Genomic DNA, 23,126 nt, shown 5'->3' on the forward strand with positions numbered 1-23,126 from the left:
ACACACTCTTCCCTCCAGTCTGAGTGTCCACCCTCCCCCATCTCTCCTGGCTTCATCCCTCGAGTGAGTTCTACCAACTCCCTTACAGCTTGCTTCAGTTCTAACCTTGTTGTTGTTGTTGTTGATAATCCACCCAGGACAAAACTCTTGGAGACATATTAATGACCCCTGATTACAGTCTGCATCTCTCTCATGTCTGTGTCACAGTGCTCAAGTCACACTAAGGGCAACTAATTTCTACCTCGGGGCCTTTGCACTTGCTATCCCCACCACTGGGCCCCTCTCCCTCATCTTCTTGTGAATGAGTACTTGGCTTAAATGCCACCTCCTCAGACTATCCTGACCTTGTGACTCAATTAGCAGCACCCCCATCACCCACGTTGTCAAGCACCCCTCTCCACCTCCCCACTGGGAGTTCCCATGAAAGCAGGTTGGCATGGACAAGCAATATACAGTCAATGGGGGCAGATGGGGGCACAGTGTTAACATGACTTCTGACAAGTGTAGGTCAGTGAAGGGTGCTGTGCACCAGACTGCCACGCGTGGTGAGGACAGCTCCAGGTGGGAGGCAGGTGGGTGGTCTCAGGAGGTAGGGATAAGGGGCTAATGGGGACACAGGAGCAAGGACCTGGAGCCCTGGAGTGTGGACCTGATCTGGAGGTGACAGGTTGGGAGGATGGGTTTCGAGCTGCGTTTTTACAAGATCAGTTTGGAAAAAAGCAAGACAAAGACAGCTGTATGTATATCCTCTATTATCTATATCAGTTTTTATCTATCTGGTTAGCTGTCTATCCATCCATTTATCCATCTCTATAGCTATCTGTCTATCCGTCTATCTATCCATCCAGCTGTCACACTACATCATGATCTGGAACTGCAAGTGCTGGTTGCTATACACCAAGAAGAAATTCGAGTCCCCAACAGGAACCCAAGTAAAAGTGGTATCCTCAGAGCGCCTGGGTGGCTCCGTCGCTGAAGCGTCTGACTCTTCATTTCGGCTCAGGTCTTGATCTCAGGGTCAGGAGATAGAGCCCCACATCGGGCTCCATGCAGAGCAGAAAGTCTGCTTCTCTCCTCCTCCCTCTGCCCCTCCCCTGCTCTCTTGCATGCATGCACTTGTGCTCTCTCGCTCTCAAATAAATAAATAAATAAATCTTTAAAAACAAAGTGGTATCCCTGAGGAGGATTGCTATGGGAAATGATTACTTTCTACTTTATTTCTTTACTGAACTTGTCTTTAAAGATTATATGCTGGTGATACGTGTGTGATCGGGGAAACAATATTTACCTAAATAATCATTCTGATGAAAAGACGGATGATTGGGTTGACTGAGGGTGAACCTACAGTGAGGGGAACCCGCAGGGGGCTGGTATGATCGAGTCGGCGCTATAGGGTGGATATTCAAGGGTAGTTGAGCCTAGGGGCTCTGTGCCCATCTGCCTGGCTTCAGAAGCCTGCTCCTCTGCTGTTACTTAGCTGTGTGACTGGGGGCTGGTGACTTTACCTCTCTGTGCCTTATTCCTTTGTCTCCAGCCCAGAGGATATTACAGTTGTTCACTACAGGGTGTTGTGTGGATCAAACGACCCGCCTTGGGTGAATACGCAGAAGTGCACCCTGCACATAACAAGCCCTTGAAATAAGCAGTTACCACAGTTTATTGTCATCGCTGTGATGTGTGTTATTAGTATAGACTAGGGCAGTGCCAATTTGGATCAACTGAACGTGTTTCAGGGGCAGAAATGATAGGTTGGGAGACCCACTCATCTCACTTTGCTTGGGACTTCCCTGGTTTTAGCACAGAATGTCCCGCAGCCCAGGAACCTTCAGTCTTGGGTAAAACAGGAGGACAGCTGGTCACCCTAAGAGAAATCTTGGGACCCAATGGCGAGAAGGAGAAATCTCTGGCAACTCCCAGTTCTGGGGCCCGGTGAGTGAGAAGCACCCCGAGGAAGAGAGCCAGGGGGAGGAACCATTTTGGGGGAAGTGGGCAAATCCAAGCGTGGCTGTGTTGAGTCTGAGGGACTTCTTGCCTGTCTGGGTGTGAGAAGACAAGTTCTCCAGCGGAAGCTCAGGACAGGGGTCCCCATATTTTGTTCTGAAATATTTCAAAGATACAGCGAAGTTAAAAGAATTGTACGATTGTACAGTGACTACCCACACACTCCTAGATACTGTGATTAACATTTGAATGTATTTGCTCTAATACCTATCCACTCATCCACCTTACTTTTTACTTTTTTTTTTTTAAAGAAAGAGAGAGAGTGCATGTGGCGGGGGTGGGGGGAGCAGAGGCAGAGGGAGAGAATCCCAAGCAGACTCCATGCTCAGCATGGAGCCCCAGTGCAGGGCTCAGTCTCACGACCCTGAGATCATGACCTGAGCAGAAATCAAGAGCTGGGTAGTTAACCAACTGAGCCACCCAGGTGCCCCACTCTTTACTCATTTTAATCTGTCACAGATACCTGCACGCTTCCCTCCCAACCCTTCAGTGCCTCTACTATTAACTAGAGTTCAATATTCGTTTACAGCTTTTTTCTTTGTTGTAAAATTTGCATGCAATGACGTGGACGGATCTTAAATGCACACTGCCTGAGTTCTCATAAACCTCAGCGAGAGCATTCAAGAAATAACTTGTTCACCCCCTGTGAGATTCAAAACCAACAAAATAAAGTCAAAATAACCAGAGGGAGCTCAGGCCTTGCCACTTTGTAAGCTCCGTGACCCGGAGCAAATGACTTACTCTTTCTGGGCCTCAGCTCCTCATCTCTAAAAGGGATTAGTAAGGGTACTTATCTGAGATCAGACATGGTCATTGTGGATATTAAACTACTTAATCTATGTAGAAATACCGAGGAGTGCCTGGCCCCTAGCAAGTGCCTTAAAAACACTCGCTTTTAACATTACCCAGTCGGAACAGTTAGAGGAACTCTAGTTTGTGGAAGAAGAAATAATGGGGTAAGAATGTTCCTGAAAAATGTCAAAGATGGCCAACAGAGGAACTACCGGGGATCTAAGCCAGTGTGGAGGGGGGCAGGGGAAGAGAAAGGGAAGCTGTGAGCTAAATCCTGATCCACCCCACAGAAAACCAGCAGGTGAGGACCCCATTCCCCTCTGGGTGGCTAGAGGGAGCCAGCACATTCAGGACGGTGGAAATGATGAGAGAGAGAAAGCTAGGATTCCACAGGTGTTCACCATTCATTACAGGCTCTGCGAAATGCGAAAGATCGCATTGATTTTAATCATGTCCACGTGCTTTTGTATTTTTAATTTAAATTTAATTTGAAAAACACAGACAAGATTCTGACACCTGCTACAACGTGGCTGAAACTTGAGGACATTTGCTGAGTGAAATAAGCCAGTTACAAAAGGTCTGTATGATTCCACTCATAGGAAGTTCCTAAGGCAGTCAAATCCACAGAGATTAAAAGTAGAGGGGTGGGTGCTCTGCAGGGGACCTGCTTCTCCCTCTGCCTGCTGCTTCCCCTGCTTGTTCTCTCTGTCAAATAAATAAATAAAATCTTAAAAAAAAAAAGTAGAGGGGTGGGTGCCTGGGGTGGGGGAGGGGAGTAGGAGTTAAGGTTTAATGGGGGCAGAGTTTCAGTTTTGCACAATGAAAAATGTCCTGGGGGTGGATGGTGGTGATGGTTACACAACCATGTGAAATGTACTTAATACCATTGAACTGCACAGTTAAAAATGGTAAAGATGGTAAATTTTATGTTACTTGTATTTTACCGAAAGTAAAAGTTGACAAACAAACAGAAAACCACAGAAGATAGTCCCCCAAACACCCCTGCACCTCCACGTGAAGAAGCAAAAGTTAACACCCGGTGGTAATTGCTTCAGATATACATTTTCCTTTTATAAAAAAAAGAAAACAGGGTTGAAGCTGAGCCCCCCCACACACCCATAATTTCAATTCAGAAAGTCCCCAATAGTTTATAATGAGAAGCCTCCCTCCGTCTCCGGTCCCCTCAACTATCTCCTCCCACCCCCCCCCGCCCTTCGGAAGGAGCAAGACTTACCAGATTTTTCTCCTTCCAGAGACGATTAATTGATTTCAGGCTGGTAATTTAAGTTGGAAACTACATGATAATTTGGCTAGGTTTAGAAGTAGCATCAGGATGTTTAAGAGAACATATTTCTCCTTATTTATATTTAATTTTTAGATTTGTAATAACTTCGGAAGTCTTTGCTTGGTGGAAGCATTTAACAAGATTAAAGAATCAGCTATATCACTTTTATAAATGCCATGTACAACGTTAAGTGATTTCATCCCACTACATTTCTCAGTGGATCCAAGTGGGTACCCAGTGGCCTCTTTGGCGAGCGATGGTCCACTTACCCAGGTATGTATATAAGTAACATAATAGCTGGGGTTGGAACCAAAGGCTTAAGGGAAACTGTTTCGAAAAATATAGTTTTAATTGATTTAACCACAATGATGCATTTTTCTAGGCACTAAAGCTGTCCCAAACAGGCACTGTCCTGAATTTCTTTGCTTTGAGGAACCAATAGGACTGCGTGGGCTGGAACAGAGGGAGTGAGGGGTTAAGTGGGAGGAGTTGAGGGCCAGGAGACCGGGTGTGTGGGACAGTCAGAGGCTTTGGGGGCTGCTGGGAGGGGGGCTTTGTCCATAGTGAGGTGGGCACCATGGAGTATTCTGAGCAAAGAGACTGATTTAACTTAGGTTTTNTGGAGTATTCTGAGCAAAGAGACTGATTTAACTTAGGTTTTGCATAATTTGCACTAACTGTTGGACTTGGGGCTCAGGCATTGGGTGGGTGGAGCAGGTGGGAAAAAAACTGGGTCGTAGGGGTTTCCCCCTCTACCCATTAAAAAAAAAAAAAGGCGGAGGTTTTGGCTGAGAAGCTCAGGGGGCGCCCAGCAGGGACCAGATCATCTAGGTGCCTTTCTTAGACCCTTGATCTGTGCACTGCTGCCCCCGCGTGGCCACAGCCCGAACTGCAGCAGCATCCCGCAGGCAGCGTTTCCGTTTTGGTGAGCAAAGGCTTCTTCCAGACCCCGTGTGCAGGGCATGGAGAGTCCTGCGAGGCATCGGTCCAAGGATTGCGCCAGAGAAACTCCGTATGAGAGACTTGGGGATCCAGATGCTTTCAGGATTACCTGATGAATAGTCGGTTTCTTGGGAAATTGCACACTGCATCTGCGCCAGAGAGATTCTCAGAGGAGGGGTCAATGGCAGCATCTTTGGGGAAGGGGGGGAGCATCAGGAAAGCACAATAAGAAAAGGCATCCTAGGCAGAAGGAAGGGCCTGAGCAGGGCAAGGTCAAAGCTGAATTCCTGATACACCCCCCCCCAATCCACTTAACTGCTCCTCTCAGCCTGGGTCATGGGGTCACCTTTGAGACTCACACCTAGTGCTCTCACTCCTGCCAACCCCATGGACACTACCCACGGCCAGGCACCCATCCCTTGGGGGGGCTGTTCCAGCCTTTAATTCCTAGTCATCTACTGCAGTCCCAAGGGACCTTTTCCTGTCTCTCCCCTGCTCAGCCCCCCACTCCCTGCCCTGGCTCCCCAGTGCTCTGGAGAGCAAGTCCACACCTTCATCTTGGGATAAGACGTAGCAGGAGACCCAGCCCTGCCTGCTGCATCACATCTTTAGCATGAACAACTACACGAGCAATAATAACAGTAATAACAGCAGCTACCTGTATTTACACGATGCCAAGTCTTATGTCACGTGGTTTAAAGGTGACTTCATGGTGGATTTATCATCTCCGTTTTACAATAGGGCATGCTGAGGTTCAGAGAACTCAAGGGACTTGTCNTAACAGCGGCTACCTGTATTTACACGATGCCAAGTCTTATGTCACGTGGTTTAAAGGTGGCTTCATGGTGGATTTATCATCTCCGTTTTACAATAGGGCATGCTGAGGTTCAGAGAACTCAAGGGACTTGTCCAAGGTCACCAGCCTGGGTATGAACGGCATTCTTTCCAACTCCAAAGCTCAGGCTTAACCCCAACAGTCTGTCCCCTCCGTGACACGTCTCTGGTGTGGTGGGTTTCACTTCTTTGCTGTTGCTCTGTCTTAATCATTCAGCCTGAACACCAGAAGCTGGGCAGCCTAAACAGCAGACATTTATTTCTCACAGTTCTGAAGGCTAGGAAGTCCAAGGTCAAGGTGCCAGCCAATTCAGTTCTGGATGAGGCTCTCTTCCTGGCTTGCAAACGCTCACCATCTTGCTGTGTCCTCACATGGCAGAGAGAGACAGAGACAGAGATGGAAAAGAGGAGGGGAACAGAGAGGGTGTCTCTTCTTAGAAGGGCAACATCTCATCAAGAGGGCCCCACCCTCATGACCTCAATCAAACCTAATCGCCTCCCAAAGGTCCCACCCCCAAATACCATCACACTGGGGGTTAGGGCTTCAACATATGCATTAGGGGGGACACAAGCACTCAGGCCAAAACACCCTTGCTTCAAATAATGGAGCCTAATTCCCCTCTGCTTGAGTGTGGGTCAGACTTGAGTGACTCCATTTAAAAAACCAACCACTTTTTATTTTCCTATTATTGTAGATTCTCATGTGGTTGTAGGAAATCACACAGAGAGAGCCAGTATATTCTTCACCCATTTCCCCCTAATAGTAACATGTAGCATAACTCGGGTACAATATCCTACCCAGGAAACTGATACAAACTGACCTTATTCAGATTTCTCCAGATTTACATGCACTCGACTGTGTGAGTGTGTGTATGTGTGTGTGTGCACGTGTGATTCCTTACAGTTTTACAGGACTACATTTGTGTGACTATACCACAGACGAGTATAATAATCCCATCACAGNTGGGGGGGGGCACAAGCACTCAGTCCATAACACCCTTGCTTCGAATAATGGAGCCTAATTCCCCTCTGCTTGAGTGTGGGTCAGACTTGAGTGACTCCATTTAAAAAACCAACCANAGGGGGGACACAAGCACTCAGGCCAAAACACCCTTGCTTCAAATAATGGAGCCTAATTCCCCTCTGCTTGAGTGTGGGTCAGACTTGAGTGACTCCATTTAAAAAACCAACCACTTTTTATTTTCCTATTATTGTAGATTCTCATGTGGTTGTAGGAAATCACACAGAGAGAGCCAGTATATTCTTCACCCATTTCCCCCTAATAGTAACATGTAGCATAACTCGGGTACAATATCCTACCCAGGAAACTGATACAAACTGACCTTATTCAGATTTCTCCAGATTTACATGCACTCGACTGTGTGAGTGTGTGTATGTGTGTGTGTGCACGTGTGATTCCTTACAGTTTTACAGGACTACATTTGTGTGACTATACCACAGACGAGTATAATAATCCCATCACAGGGATCCATTGTGCTACCCTTTTACGGCTGCAGTCACCTTCAACTTGTAAACCATTCATCAGTTCTCCCTGCCTATCATTTTGCCATTTCAAGGATGTTCTAGCATAGCCATACAATGAAGTATGGTTCAGCCGTGTAAAGAAATAAGTACTGATAAATGCTACAACATGGATAAACCTTGAAGATACTATGCTAAGTGAAAAGGCCAGTTACCAAGGACCACATACTGTAAGATTCCATTTGTATGTAATGTCCGGGGGGCAAATTTACTGAGACAGAAAGTGTATTAGTGGTGCCTGGAGCTGTTGGATAGCTAAGGGGTGTGGTTTTGTTTTGTTTTGTTTTGGTTTGGTTTTTTGTAGGGGTAATGAACATGTACTAAAACTGCGGTAATGGGTGCACAATTCTCTGTACCAAAAGCCACTGAATTGTCCACTTTCAATGAGTGAATTGTATGGTATATGAATTTGCTTCTCAGTAAAGCTGCTACAAAGAGGAATGTTATATAACTGGAATGATAAAGTATGTAATCTTTGAGATTGGAGCTCCCCTCCCCCACTCAAAACAATTCCTTTGAGATTCATCCAAGTTGTGACATGGATCAATAGCTAGTTCCTTTTTATTGCTGACTAGTATTTCATGGTTTCAATGTACCACAGTTCGTGTAACTACTCACGCACCAAACAATATTTGAGTTGTTCCTAGTTTTTGGATATTATGAATAAAGCTGCTATGAACATTTATGTATAGATATTTATGTGAACTTAATTTTTTATTTTTTTAATTAAAAAAATTAAGTAATCTCTACACCCCATGTGGGGCTTGAACTCACAACTCTGAGATCAAGAGTCACGTGCCTCTCCCACTGGGCTAGCCAGGCACCCCTATTTTTAAAGATAAACGCCTAAGAGTGTAATTGTTGGGTCTTATGGTAAGAACATGTTTAGTTTTGTAAGAAACCACCATACTGTTTTCCAAAGGGGCTGTATCGTTTTACATTCCCACCACCAAAGTATGAGGGATTAAGTTTCTGGGCATCCTCACCAGCATTTGGTATTATTGCTATTTATTATTTTAGCTGTTTTGATAGGTGCATACTAATATCTTCTTTGAACCTGCATTTCCTTAATGGCTAATGATATTGAACATTTTTTCATGTGCTGATTTACCATCTTTATATCCTTTTCAGTGAAGTGTCTGTTCATGTATCTTGCCCATTTTTTGTTTGTTGTTTGTTTTGTTCACATAGGCTCTAGGCTCAGTGTGGAGCCCAATGTGGGCTGAACTCATGACTCCGAGTTCAAGACCTGAGCTGAGATCAAGAGTCAGGTGCTCAACAGACTGAGCCACACAGGTGCCCCTATTTTGCCCATATTCTAACTGGATTTTTTAAAAAGATTTTTATTTACTTATTTGAGAGAGAGAGAATGAGAGCACAAGAGAGGGGAGGGTCAGAGGGAGAAGCAGGCTCCCCGTTCAGCAGGGAGCCCAATGTGGGACTCGATTCTGGGACTCCGGGATCATGACCTGAGCCAAATGCAGACACTTAACTCACTGAGCCACCCAGGTGCCCCTATTTTGCCCATATTCTAACAGGATTTTTTTTTAAAGATTTTTATTTACTTATTTGAGAGAGAGAATGAGAGCACAAGAGGGGGGAGGGTCAGAAGGAGAAGTAGACTCCCTGCTGAGCAAACAACCCAATGTGGGGCTCCATCCCAGAATCCTGGGATCATGACCTGGGCTGAAGGGAGATGCTTTTTTTTTTTTTTTAAAGATTTTATTTATTTATTTGACAGAGATAGAGACAGCTAGCGAGAGACGGAACACAAGTAGGGGGAGTGGGAGAGGAAGAAGCAGGCTCACAGCAGAGGAGCCTGANGAACCCAATGTGGGGCTCCATCCCAGAATCCTGGGATCATGACCTGGGCTGAAGGGAGATGCTTAACCAACTGGGCTACCCAGGCATCTCCTAACTAGATTTTTTTAACTGTTGAGTTTTGAGAGTTCTTTGTATGTTCTAGATAAAAGTCCTTTGTCAGATACGCGTTTTGCAAATATTTTCTCCCAGTCTGCAGATTCTTTTCATGTCTTCCTGGGTCTTTTGAAGAGCAAATATTTTTATAATTTTGATGAAGTCAGACCCTCCAATCCCCACCAAGGAGGCACTAAATACCTCCCCAGAGCTTCAAGACCTTTTTCCGTGTCTAGAAGTCTCCTCAAGAGATACAAGAACCACTTTTGGAACTTAGACACACCTGATATCCCTCAAACTCTGCTTTTTAGGTTCAGAGCTACACCTCCAGCGGCTCAAGCTCCTCCACCAATTCATGGACACCACCTCCTGAACTTCACCCTCCTCCACATCGGGACCTCCGCCTGTGCTCCTCCTCCCCTGGAGCCTGGAGACGCCACCTGGAGCTGGTTGGCCGCCAGTGTGGTCTCCTGCAGGTAGGTGATGGTGAAGGGAGAGCAAGTCCTGCGGGCAGTGGATGGCCTGGGCTGAGTGGGAACAAAGTGGGGTTTCCCCTCTCCCTTCTCTCTTTGCCTCTGCCTTGTCTCCTTCCCACTTCTGCTCTTCCCATTCCCAAGTTCAATCCTGAGTCCTCCCCTATGGCGCACTGGTGCTCCAAGTGCGGCAGCAGCGTTTCCAGGCCCCAGTGCATGTGGCAGCGCGGGTCCCAGAACTGTGGCGGAGGGGTGGGACTGAGCCTGGTGAAGCGAGGCTCAGGTGGGGAGGGCGGGGCTGAGCAGAGAATGGGCGGGCCTTGGCTGGGAGCCAGCACTCTTGTGCCGATAACAACCCACCTGCCAGCCCAGCATTTTTAAAAGACCATTCTCACTATCTCTGCCTTCTGATTAGAGAGCTTAATCCATCTCCTTATCAAGTAATTGCTGATAAGGAAGGACTTATTTCTACCATTGTACCATTTGTGTTCTGTGTTTTAGAGCTTTTTTGTTCTTCCTTTCTTCCGTTACTGCTTTCTTTTGTGTTAATCGATTTTTTTGTAGTGAGACATCCTTTCTCATTTCCTTTTATGTATTTTTCCTGTAGATATTTTCTTTAGGGTTACATTTGACATTCTAACTTATAAAAATCTGACTTGAATTAATACCAGCTTGAATTCAATAACACACAAATAGTCTACTTTTTTTTTTTTAAAGATTTTATTTATTTGACAACGATAGACAGCCAGCGAGAGAGGGAACACAAGCAGGGGGAGTGGGAGAGGAAGAAGCAGGCTCCCAGAGGAGGAGCCTGATGTGGGGCTTGATCCCATAACGCCGGGATCACGCCCTGAGCCAAAGGCAGACACTTAACGACTGTGCCACCCAGGCGCCCCCAAATACTCTGCTTCTCTACAGGTCCATAACCTTAGGCTGTATGTATGTATGTATGTATGTAATCTCTACACCCAGCATGGGGCTTGAACTCAACAACCCTGAGACCAAGAGTCACACGCTGCACCTACTGAGCCAGCCAGATGCCCTGACCCTGTGCATTGTTGATGTCACAAATTACATCTTTATAAATTGTGTCCAATCATAGATCTATAATTGTTTTAAAATTAATTTTGTTTTTAAAAATCGAGTAGAGTTAAACTGTAACTACAATAAAGCTGGCTTCCATATTTGCCCATGTAGACACCTTTGCTGGACCTTTATTTCTTCGTACAGCTCAAGGTATTGTCTGATGTCCTTTCATTTCAATCCAGAGGACTTCCTCAGCATTCCTTGTGGGGCACGTCTAGTGGTAATGAATCTTATCAGCTTTTGTTTATCTGAGCATATCTTAATTTTTACCTCATTTTTTTTTTTGAAGGACAGCTTTACTGGATATAGAATTCTCAGTTGACAGTCTGTTTAAAAAAGATTTTCCCCAGCACTTTTAATATATCAACCACTACCTTATGGCTTCCAAGATTTCTGATGAAAAATCTGCTGGTAAGGAGGTATGCTTCTCATACCTACTTCAACTGTCCATTTTTCAAGTTTGCCAATTCTTTCTTCTTCCTGCTTACATCTATAAACCCATGAAGTAGATTTTTTTTATTTCAGTTATTGTAATTTTTATTTTTATTTTTTTTAAAGATTTTATTTATTTATTCAACAGAGATAGAGACAGCCAGCGAGAGAGGNCATCTATAAACCCATGAAGTAGATTTTTTTTATTTCAGTTATTGTAATTTTTATTTTTATTTTTTTTTAAAGATTTTATTTATTTATTTGACAGAGATAGAGACAGCCAGCGAGAGAGGGAACACAAGCAGGGGTGTGGGAGAGGAAGAAGCAGGCTCCTAGCGGAGGAGCCTGATGTGGGGCTCGATCCCATAACGCCAGGATCACGCCCTGAGCCGAAGGCAGACGCTTAACCGCTATGCCACCCAGGCGCCCCTCAGTTATTGTAATTTTTAGTTTCATAATTTTTCTTTGGTTCCTTTTTTTTAAAGATTTTATTTATTTATTTATTTGTCAGAGAGAGAGAGAGAGAGTGAGCACAAGCCGGGGGAGTGGCAGGCAGAGGGAGAAGCAGGCTCCCCACTAAGGAGCCCAATGCAGAGCTCAATCCAGGACTTTGGGATCATGACCTGAGCCAAAGGCAGATGCTTAACCAACTGATCCACCCAGGCGTCCCTCCCTTTGATTCCTTTTTATAATTTCTATCTTTATTGATGTTCTCATTTTATTTATACATCATTTTCCCGTCTTTGCCCATGTTTTCCTTTCACTCTGTGGGCATATTTAAGATAGTTAATAGTTGTTGGGTTTTTTTTTTTTTTCCTAGTATGTACAGCATCTGAGTTTCCTCAGGGCTGCTTTTTGTTCATCTGATTTCTATGAATGGATCATACCTTACTGTTTCTTTTCTTTTTCTTTTTTTTTCTTTTTAATATTTTATTTATTTATTTGACAGAGAGACAGCCAGCGAGAGAGGGAACACAAGCAAGGGGGGAGTGGGAGAGGGAGAAGCAGGCTTCCCGCTGAGTAGGGAGCCGGATGCGGGGCTTGATTCCAGAATGCTGGGATCATGACCTGAGCCTAAGGCAGATGTTTAACGACTGAGCCACCCAGGCGCCCCTACCTTCCTGTTTCTTTGTCTGCCTTGTTGTATCTTATTGAAACTGATCATTGAACCTTATAATATGATAACTCTGGAAGTTTAATTCTCACCTCTTCTCCAGGGTTTTTCTTTTTCTTTTTTTAATTGCTGTAGGGGTCTCTGTTATGTAGTTCAGCCTGGAGTGGAGGCTTACGGGCTTCAGAGGTCTTTTCTGAACCTGTTTTTTCCTTGGGCATGTGCAGTGGCTTTCTAAATTCACCCATATATCTGGTTGTTTGTGGGTGTCATCATCCTTAATGTCTGGCTCCCAAAAGGAGAAAGGGGCGGGGGATGATCCCAAACAGATAATATTCCTTAAAATTTCCTGGAAGCTGGGGCGCATGGGTGGCTCAGTAGGTTAAGCATCTGCCTTTGGCTGTGGTCATGATACCGGGGTTCTGGGATTGAGCCCTGCATCTGGCTCCCTGCTTAGGGGGGGCGTCTGCTTCTCCCTTTCCCTCTGCTGCTCGTGCTTTCTTGTGTGTGCATGTGGGCACGCGCTCATGTGCACTCTCTCTCTCTCTCTCAAGTAATTAAGTAAAGTCTTTAAAACAATCTCCTGGGAGCCACTTTAGCTGGTGGGGTTGAAACAATGGCAGCCAGCCTTGGTGTCTGCAAACCTCAGTGATCAAAAGTCGTAAGCAGCAATCAGAACATAGAACCCAGATAACTGGAAGACTAATTCTTTTCGTCCTACCTCGGTTCGAGCAGGACACACCTGGAATACAGGCCACTTTCTCCAAAGCTGTCTGCCATGGAGTGGGTGGTGGATAATAGGTAGTCACTCCACTCCTGCGCTAAAGGCTGAAATAAACTGCAATTTACCAGCCACAAGTTCAAAGCCCAGAAAGTTAAAAAAAACCTGGAACTGGAAGTGCAAGTTCAAATAGACTCCATAGTTTCAAAATAGTTAACTTCAGACAATTTGTGGCAGTATAATTGTCAAGGTGGGAAAAAAATGATTCCCAGTGCTACCCAGTTCCACCATTGTCCCTGATATCACTTGCGGCATAGCTGCTTTTAGATGACCTAAAATCTCAAAGAAACTCTCCAGCTTCTCCTCCAGAATTTACGTGGTCTACTATATGTCTTAACCCCCTAATCTCTTGCCCCTGGCATTTGTGGGTCTTTAAAATGCCATGCAGCTTTTATGAGCAGTGCCTGTTGCCTTTCCCACTTGAGATCTGAGCGAGGTTAATGAGACAGGAGCACCTTGCACCAGTCCTTCAGGTACCTGCCAAAGAAGTTAGGACAATCTTACACACGCATTAGTGAATTGGTCTGCTCTGTTCCTCCAGTTCAAGGGCCAGGCTCCCCAAATCGGAACACGAGCTACTGATGCAGTCCAAAGGGAAGAGAGGCATAGTAGCAGATTCAGGACAGGCAGAGGCCACAGTAGAGAGGGAAGAAGTTTCCAAGAGGCAGGCTTGGCCAACACAAGAGATCAAAGCCCCCTGTCATGAGATCGCCTTGGTAGAGGTGGGGTCTGTCTCTGAGCTCAAGCTCCCTTGGCACCTGGGGCTGGTAAGAAAGGCATAAACTTTAGGGAATTGGAGGATGGTCTTTATATCATCCATGGTCCACTCAGAAGTTAGATTAATGAGGAGAATTGAATATAAAAATTACTGATCCGTTATTGAGGAACTGAAAAACAGAAAGAAAACTCAAAGGTAGAGAGGAGGTAGTAACTCTAGGGAGACTTTGCTTCTCTCTGGGACCGGGGGAATCGAATGGAAGAAGATGAGAGATTAAGTATTATAAACTTGGAAGATGGGTCCTGGGGGGCTCAAACCCAGACTCCTGAGAAAGCAGTGCAGCTTGACTTGTGCTAGCTTCCCCAAGGAGTGTCCATGAGGCTGCTTCTGCAGGTGATGGGAAGGGGGCAGAGTGGGGTCCCCAGCTGATGCCAGGAGGAGCTGCCTCTGCAGAGCGAGGTAGCTGGTGTGACAGGAAACAGGAAGAAGTGAGTCCCTTCTCCTGCCTACAGCCTTTCTGTCTGTCTCTGCCACCTTCTGCTGGTGGTGCCTAACCGGGAAACTCTGCAAAGCAGAAACATGGTTTGCCGAGGCCCCGTTCCAGCAACATATGAGAAAGCATAAAGGATGGGGTCAAAGCTGAGAGATAGTCGTTTCATAGGCAACATGGTCTCACACTCTCCCTGAAGGATACAATCTCCTGAGTTTGTGTTACAAATGAATTGTTCAACTCAGTAAAAATTCACATGCGTGCTGTCTTTTCTAAGAAGAACACTCATCTGATGTTTCTAGCCCCTTTCATTTTCCTCGGTAAAAGGTCCCCTCTCGTAAACCCTCAGGGCTACCCCCATGTTGGCTCCGGGATACGCTGTGAGAGACAAGAGAAGGAAGTAGGAGTTGAGGCAAAGGGCCCAGAAACGTTGGTGAGTCCCGTGCACCTGGGGCTAGTGCTTGCCATGCCCATCCCAGGTGGACATTCTGAAGACATGAAATGCACCCCCACGGACCTAGACAGAGCCAAACCCATGGCAGAGTTCTGCCCAAGGAAGGGGAACCAGCTCAGAAAGAGGAGACCAGATAGCCTGAGCAGGAAAGGGGGTCATGGGAATGAGAGTGAGGAGGTATAATGTTGAAGCAGAGAGTTGGTTTCCAGCGAGAGGAAGACTAGAGAGCCAGAGGAGAAATGGCAAAATCCTGAGGTATAGGGGAGTAGGAGACAAGAGTGGGAGGAACTACGTAGGATGGAAGTGCAGGATTCCAGTTGGGTGGGGTAGTTTGGGTGAGGAGAGTGACTGGGTTTCAGAGATAAACGGGGTCTAGAACAGGAAGAAGTTAACTGTAGGACATTTCAAAACATACTACAAGCCTACAGTAGCCAAGACAGTGTGGGACTGGCATGAGATTTGATATGGATCAGTGGGAAAGAATTGAGCATCCAGGAACAATTCCCTACATTTTTGGCTAATTTGTTTATTTATTCATTTACTTTATTTTATTTTTATTTATTTTTATTTTTAGGGAGGAAGGGGGGTAGGAGGAGAGAATCTTAAGCAGGCTCCATGCCCAGTGCATAACCTGACGTGGGGCTCGATCTCACAACTGTGAGATCATGACCTGAGCCAAAGTCAAGAGTCAGATGCTTAACTGACTGAGCCACCCAGGTGCCCTGGTTAACCTATTTTTTTTAATTGCCTAAGACAATTCAGTGGGGAATGTCTACTCGACATGGTGCTGGGACAGTTACATATCAACCTGGAGAAAGATGAACTGAGACCCCCTACCTCACATCGTACAGTAAAATTAACTCACATTGAAATGGTGAAAAGTAAAAATATAAAAATATAAAGTTATCAGCAGATGCAGGATAATATTTTTTGACCGAGTGGTAGGAAAGACGTTTGTTTATTTGTTTTAAAGGAAGATCAAAAGGATATATCCTAATGCAAGAGCACGTGATGATGTGTGTGTTTCAGTCCCCAAATTATTCACCAAAATGTGGTCTCTCAGAGCTTTCCTAAGGTTCTCTACCTATAGGTTTTCTGGATTTATTTTATAATTTTTCACAAGAATAATTATTCGTGACTTTTTTCCATATTATGGTAATATGGTAGCTTATTTTTCTGAAAGCTTTCATAAATATTTAAATCAATACAATAATCAACTATTTAATAGCTGTAATCTTTAAAAAATGTACAAAAGCCATAAATAAATACCCCCTTCCACTTAGCTGGATATACTGCCCTTTCTCTAAACATATCTCTGGGAAAAAGTAAGCATGACAGTTTATGGAGCAGTTAATGTGAGGAGTGAGGAGAAGAACACCTTATAGCATGGTGTTATATCCTTTGGGGATAGTACAGTGTCCTCTGATATTAGACTCTGTGTGTGCGTGTGTGTATGTAATTTTCTAAGGAAACGGGATCATTTATTCATTCATTATATTTAGTCATCTCGTTCTCTTATCTTCCAAACATGTCCATCTGACCTGGTAGAAAATGCTATTACTATTATAAGTGTATTAAAGATATTGTTTTAATTAATGGCCATTGGATGTTTTGTCTCCTTATTTTCCCCATGGTTTTCAGTACCCAATTCATATTATAATTCATAAAAAGAGGCGGAAACCTAATGTGTAAAAATTCAAAGTCCAGGGGTGCCTGGGTGGCTCAGTTCGTTAAGCATCTGACTCTTGATCTCAGCTCAGGTGTTATTATGAGAGTCAAGAGTTCAAGCCCTGCATGGACTTCATGCTGAGCATGGAGCGTACTTAAAAAAATTCAAAGTCCAATCTCTGCCTTTTGGTTAGAGCATTTAACCCATTTACACGTAAAATAAGTACTGATAAGGAGGGACTTCTGTCATTTTGCTATCTGTTTTGTATATGCCTTGCAACTTTTTTCTCACTTGCTTTTGAAGGATAGTTTTGCTGAGTATAGGACTCTTGATTCATAGTTTTGTTTTGTTTTATCATTTTGAATATATCATCCCACTGTCTTCTGGCCTCCAAAGTTTCTTTTTTTAAAATTTTTTAAAAGAATTTATTTATTCATTCGACAGAGAGACAGCCAGCGAGAGAGGGAACACAGCAGGGGAGTGGGAGAGGGAGAAGCAGGTTGCCAGCGGAGGAGCCTGATGTGGGGCTCGATCCCAGGACCCCAGGATCATGCCCTGAGCTGAAGGCAGACGCTTAACGACTGCGCTACCCAGGCGCCCCAGGCCTCCAAAGTTTCTGATGAGAAATCTCCTAATAATTTTTTTTGAGGATCCCAAGATTCACTTTTCTCTTGCTGCTTTCAAAATTCTTTATGCCTTTGGCTTTGACAGTTTGATTATAATGTGTCATGGTGTGAGTCTCTTTGAGTTCATCTTACTTGGAGTCAATTCAGCTTCTTGTATGTTTTTTATATTTGTGTCTTTCATCAAATTTGGGAAGTTATCAGCCATTATTTCTTCAAATACTCTTTCTTCCCCCTTTCTCTCTCTTTTTCCAGGACTCCAATAATGTGTATGTTGGTCCATTCAATTGTGTCCCTTAGGCTCCATTCACTTTTTTCAATCTTTCTGTCTCTCAGACTCAATAATTTCCATTTTCCTATCTCCAAGTTTGCTGATTCTTTCTTCTGTCTGCTCAAATGTGCCTTTGAATTCCTCTAGTGAAAATTTCATTTCAGTTATTGTACTTTTCAACTCCAGAATATTCCCCTCGAATAGGTTTATTTTTTAAATTTTTTTCATCTTTATTGACATATAATTGACAAATAAAAATTGTTACCAGACTTCTTTTATGTTTTGTATTTCTTTTTTTAACTTTTAAAATTTATTTAATTAATTTATTTTTAGAGAGAGAGTGGGAGAAAGCAGAAGGGAGGGACAATGGGAGAGGGGGAAAGAGTCTCAAGCAGACTCCACATTGAGCACAGAGCCCAACATAGGGCTCGATCTCATGATCCTGAGATCATGAGCTGAGCCAATACCAAGAGTTAGATGATTAACTGACTGTGCTTCCCAGGTGCCCCAATTTTGTTTTCTATTTCTTATTGACATATCCATTTAGTTAACACATTTTTTTCTTTTCCCACATCTTCCTTTAGTTCTCTGAGCAACCCTAAAATGATTGTTTTAAAGTCTTTGTCTAGAGATCTGCCATCAGGTTTCTTTTCAGGGGCAGTTTTTGTTGGTTTATTTTTTCCTTTGAAATGGCTGTGTTTTCTCATTTGTATGCCTTGTGATGTCTTTGTTGAAATCTGGATGACTGAATCTAAAAATGTTGTAACTCTGAAAATCAGATTCTTCCCCTTCTCCAGGGTTTGCTTTATAAAATTTTTTTGTTGTTATTTTAGGGGTGCTTGGCTGGCTCACTCAGTAGAGTGTGTGACTCTTGATCTCAGGGTTGTAAGTTCAAGCCCCATATTGGGTATAGCACTTACTTAATTTAAAAAATTAATTTTTTGTTATTTTATTGTTGTAGACTGTCTCTGTGCCAAGGATCAGCATGACATGTAAATTTAGGTTCTTTGCTGAGTGTGTGTCTTTCCTTGGGCATGCACAGGTGACTTTCTAATTTTCCGGGTATATATAGTTGATTTTTAATATTCTAGTCTGGCTCCCAAAAGACGGATAAACAAATGAAGGAGGACAAAAGGGCACTAACCCTTCAAATACCTTGGAAATGATTTCTCTTGTAGAGGGAAGGGCTTACAACAATGCAGGGAATTGCAACAACAGTGGCCACAGCCTCTTTGTCTGTACCTCTGTGATCAGAAGCAGTAATCAACCATCAGAGCATAGATCCCTGATATTTGGGGAACAAGGTCCTTTTTGCCCACCCTTTCTCCCACAAGCTGTGTGCAAGCTGCTCCAGGAACATGCACACAGATTACTGCTACCAGGCTAGGGGTGAGGAATGTGTCCCTGCTACTGTGCTAAGAGCTGTGATTGACTGTAGTTTACCTCAGTTTACTTTTCAAGCCATCCTCTGGAATTTGCAAGCCTTCAATAGACTATGGAGTTCAAATGCTTATATCAGACAGATTTTACCAGTGTAATTGTTGTCTAAGTAGGGAGACATTCCAGGTGCACCCTATTCTGCCATCTTCCCAGCCTCCTCTGCTTTTCTTGTCCTAATCAATTACATCAGATCTCTCCTCAATGTGAACTCCTTCAAGGGTATCCTACCTCCCATCTCAATTACTCCTACTGCTTTCCAAGTGTGGATTTTTTCATCACACTTTTCACAATCAGGAAAATCAAGGTTCACAGGGTTTATTGCTTTCTTAAGAACTTACAGGGGCACCTGGGTGGCTCAGTCCGTGAAGCGTCTGCCTTTGGCTCAGGTCATGATCCCGGAGTCCTGTTCAAGCACCGCATCAGGCTCCTGCTGAGTCTGCTTCTCCGTCTGCCCCTCACCCCACTCATGCTCTCTCTCTCAAATAAATAGATAAAATTTTTAAAAAGTTACTTACAAAAAATTAAATCGTGTAGATGAAATTAAGTTAAACAGTGTTACTTTTACTTCTATTAACTGTACTTTCCTATATAAAAAGTCCTCCAGGAAACTGCTTAAATCATTTTCCAGAAATGGAAAGGCAGTGGTGCTCCCTCTTGTGGTGAGGGCAACATTAATATCCACACACTATTACAGCAGATGATAGTTTAAAATATTCTCTGTGTGTCCTCAATGAACAGGTGGTGTTATGGTTGGGGAGAACAGAAGCAAATAAAATGGATGAAGCACTTACCCAAGATATCACAGTCTATCTTGGAAGACCATTTCAAATTAATAATTAAAACTGAGGAAGGGGCATTTGGCTGGCTCAGTCACAAGGATGTGACTCTTGATCTGGAGATCATGAGTTCAAGACCCACGTTGATCATAGAGCTTAAAACGAATGAATGAATGAATGAATGAATGAATGAATGAATGAATGAATGAAAGAAAGAAATTAAGGGAAACTAGGGATGTGTAGATGGATTCAACCTGCAGCCAGTCAGATTGCTTGAAAGAGAAAGCTATTTATGTGATGGTTAGGACTTAGCTACAGAAATGATTGGACAGATCTGTGGGGGTGAGAGTGGGAATTAGAGAGAATCTCAAATTGGTAAATTGAACATGTGTATCCTCAGGCACGGAGCCCCTGGCGACAACCATGAACTGACGAAGGTCGGAGAGCTCTGAAGCAGAGGAAAAAGGTCAGATTCGATTAGTTTTATATAGCAATTTGTTAATGTGAAAATGATAGTTTATGGACATCTTTGTAGTCTCAAAGAAACAATTATTTGCCAGTATTTTTATCTATAAACAGTATATCTTAGAATTTTTCTTCGCTACCATATGCAAAAATACGTTTATGATGTTTTGACACGTGTATATTGTAAAATGATGACCAGAATCAAGCTAATTAACATACGCATCACCTCTCATACTTACCTTTTCGTGTGTGTGATGAGAACATTCAAGATTTACTCTCTTAGCACATTTTAAGTATACAATTCAGTATTATTGACTGTATCTCCGGAACTTATTCATCCTGCATAACGGAAACTTGTTACCACCCTTTGACCAGCATCTTGCCTTTTCCCCATCCCTCAGTCTTTGGTAACTATCTTCTTACTCTCTGCTTCTGCGAGTTTGACATTGTTAGATTCCACATACAAGTAAGATCATGCCGCGATGCCTGGGTGGCTCAGTCAGTTGAGTGTGTCCGACTCCTGATTTTGGCTCAGATCATGATCTCAGAGTTGTGAGACTGAGCTCCACAACAGGGTTGAGCCTGCTTGGAATTCTTTCTCTCCCTCTTCCTCTACCCCTCCCCCCCCACTCTCTCAAAAAAAAAATGAGATCATGCAGTATTTGTATTTCTACGTCTGGCTTATTTCACTTAGCTAATGTCCTCTAGGTTCATCCATATTGTTGCAAACGGCGGGATTTCCTTCTTTTTAAAGGCAGAGTTATATTTTAGTGTGTGTCTATAATAGTCTCTTCATTCATCCATTGACAGACACTTAAGTTGTTTCACTATCTTGCCTATTGAAAATAATGCTGCACTAAACATAGCAGGGCAGCTAGGTCTTTGAGATACTAAGGTGGGGTTACTGCATCGAATGGTAGTTTTATTTTCAATTTTTTGAGGCACCGCTATGCCATTTTCCATTATGGCTCTACCAGTTTACATTCCCAACAGTGTACAGAAGTTCTCTTTTCTCCACATCCTTGCCAACCCTTGATCTTTTGTCACGATTAGCCACGTGAGATGATATCTCATTTTGGTTTTGATTTGCATTTCTCTGTTGATTAGTGATGTTGAACATCTTTCCATATACTTGTTGGCCATTTGTATGTTTTTTTGAGAAGCGTCTAGTCAGATCCTTTGCCTACTGTTTTTTGTTTGTTTTGCTATTGAGTTGAGCTCCTTATATTTTTTAGATGTTAACTCCTCACTGGTTTGCAAATATTTTCTCCTATCCTTTAGTTTGTCTCTTCACTGTGCTGATTGTTTTGTTGTACAGGAGATTTTCAATTTAATGCAATCCCACTTGTCTATTTTTGGTTTTGTTTCCTGTGCTTTTGGGGTCATATCCAAAAAAAGCAATTTCCCAGACCAATGTCAAGAAGCTGTCCCCCTCTGTTTTCTTCTAGTAGTTTTACAGTTTCAGGTGTTACATTTAAGTCTTTCATTGATTTTAAGTTGATTTTTAAAATGATTTCATTTATTTATTTGACACAGAGAAAGAGCACAAGCAGGGGAAGCAGCAGGCAGAGGGAGAAGCAGGTTCCCTGGTGAGCAAGGAGCCTAATGCAGGACTCTCCCAGGACCCTGGGATCATGACCTGAGCCGAAGGCAGATGCTTACCTGACTGAGCCACCCAGGCATCCCTTAAGTTGATTTTTGTATATGGTGTGCGATAAGGGTTCAATTTCATTCTTCTGTACATGGATATCCAGTTTTCCTGACACAGTTTATTGAAGAGACTATCCCCATGTCTGTTCTTGGCATCCTTGTAGAAGATCAGTTGACTATAAATGTTTAGATCGGTTTCTGGGCTCTCTGTTCTTTTTTTTTTTTTTTTTAAAGATTTTATTTATTTATGCGACAGAGATAGAGACAGCCAGCGAGAGAGGGAACACAAGCAGGGGGAGTGGGAGAGGAAGAAGCAGGCTCATAGCGGAGGAGCCTGACGTGGGGCTCGATCCCACAACGCCGGGATCACGCCCTGAGCCGAAGGCAGACGCTTCACCGCTGTGCCACCCAGGCGCCCCTGGGCTCTCTGTTCTATTCCATTGATCTATATGACTGTTTTTATTCCAGTACAGTATTTTTTTGATTATTATAGCTTTGTAGTACATTTTGAAATCAGGCAGTATTATTCCTTCAGCTTTTTTCTTCTTATTCAAGATTGCTTTGGTTATTCTGGGTCTTTTGTGGTTCCATTTGAATTTTAGGAATGTTTTTTCAATTTCTGTAAAGAATGACATTGCCCATTTCTAGATTATCTGATTTGTTGGTATATAATTGTACATAAAAGTAATCCTTTTTATTTTTAAAGCCTCATTACAATGTTTATTCTTTCTGGCTTTGTTTGAGTCTTTTTTTTTTTTTTAAATCTAGCCAAGCGTTTGTTGATTTTACTTTTTGATTTTTATTTTACTTTATTTTTTTTTTTACTATTTCTCTACTCTGTACTCATTTATTTCTCCTCTAATCTTTAGTATTATTTCCTTTCTTTTGATAACTTTGGGCTTAGTTTGTTCTTTTTATAGTTTCTTGAGGTGTAAAGTTAGATCATTTTTTGGAGATCTTTCTTCTTTTTTAGCGTTAGTGTTTATTGCTCTAAAATTCCCTCTTAGCACTGCTTCTGCTGCATCCCATGAGTTTCGTTAGGTTGTATTTTTATTTTCATTTGTCTTGAGATATTTAGAAAATCCCTTTTTTATTTCTTCTTTGAACCAATGGTTGTTCAAGAGTGTGGTGACTAGTTTCCACGTATTTGTGAATTTTATTGCTGTTAATTCATTTCTAATTTCATCACATCTCATACTGTGTGAAAGGATACTTGGGATGATTTTTACCTTCTTAAATGTACCAAGTCTTGTTTTGTGACCTAACTTGTGATCCTGTGATCTATCCTGGAGAATGTGCTATGAGCGTTTGAGAAGAATGTGTATTCTTCTGCTTTGGGTGGAAGGTTCTCTCTCTCTCTCTCTCTCTCTCTCT

The 23,126-nt window shown here is 43.2% G+C and overlaps 1 long non-coding RNA gene across 1 annotated transcript in view; it reads left to right on the plus strand.

Moving 5' to 3' along the window:
- LOC117801855 overlaps window positions 1-23,126 on the plus strand; it is a 30,477-nt gene that overhangs the window by 4,419 nt on the left and 2,932 nt on the right. The window contains exons 2-4 of the long non-coding RNA XR_004624612.1: window positions 4,172-4,351; window positions 9,625-9,789; window positions 20,038-20,103. This is a non-coding gene — a long non-coding RNA (uncharacterized LOC117801855). The remainder of the gene's footprint in view (window positions 1-4,171; window positions 4,352-9,624; window positions 9,790-20,037; window positions 20,104-23,126) is intronic.

The sequence above is a fragment of the Ailuropoda melanoleuca genome, chromosome 4 (assembly GCF_002007445.2).
Source record: "Ailuropoda melanoleuca isolate Jingjing chromosome 4, ASM200744v2, whole genome shotgun sequence".
Classification (NCBI taxonomy): domain Eukaryota; kingdom Metazoa; phylum Chordata; class Mammalia; order Carnivora; family Ursidae; genus Ailuropoda; species Ailuropoda melanoleuca.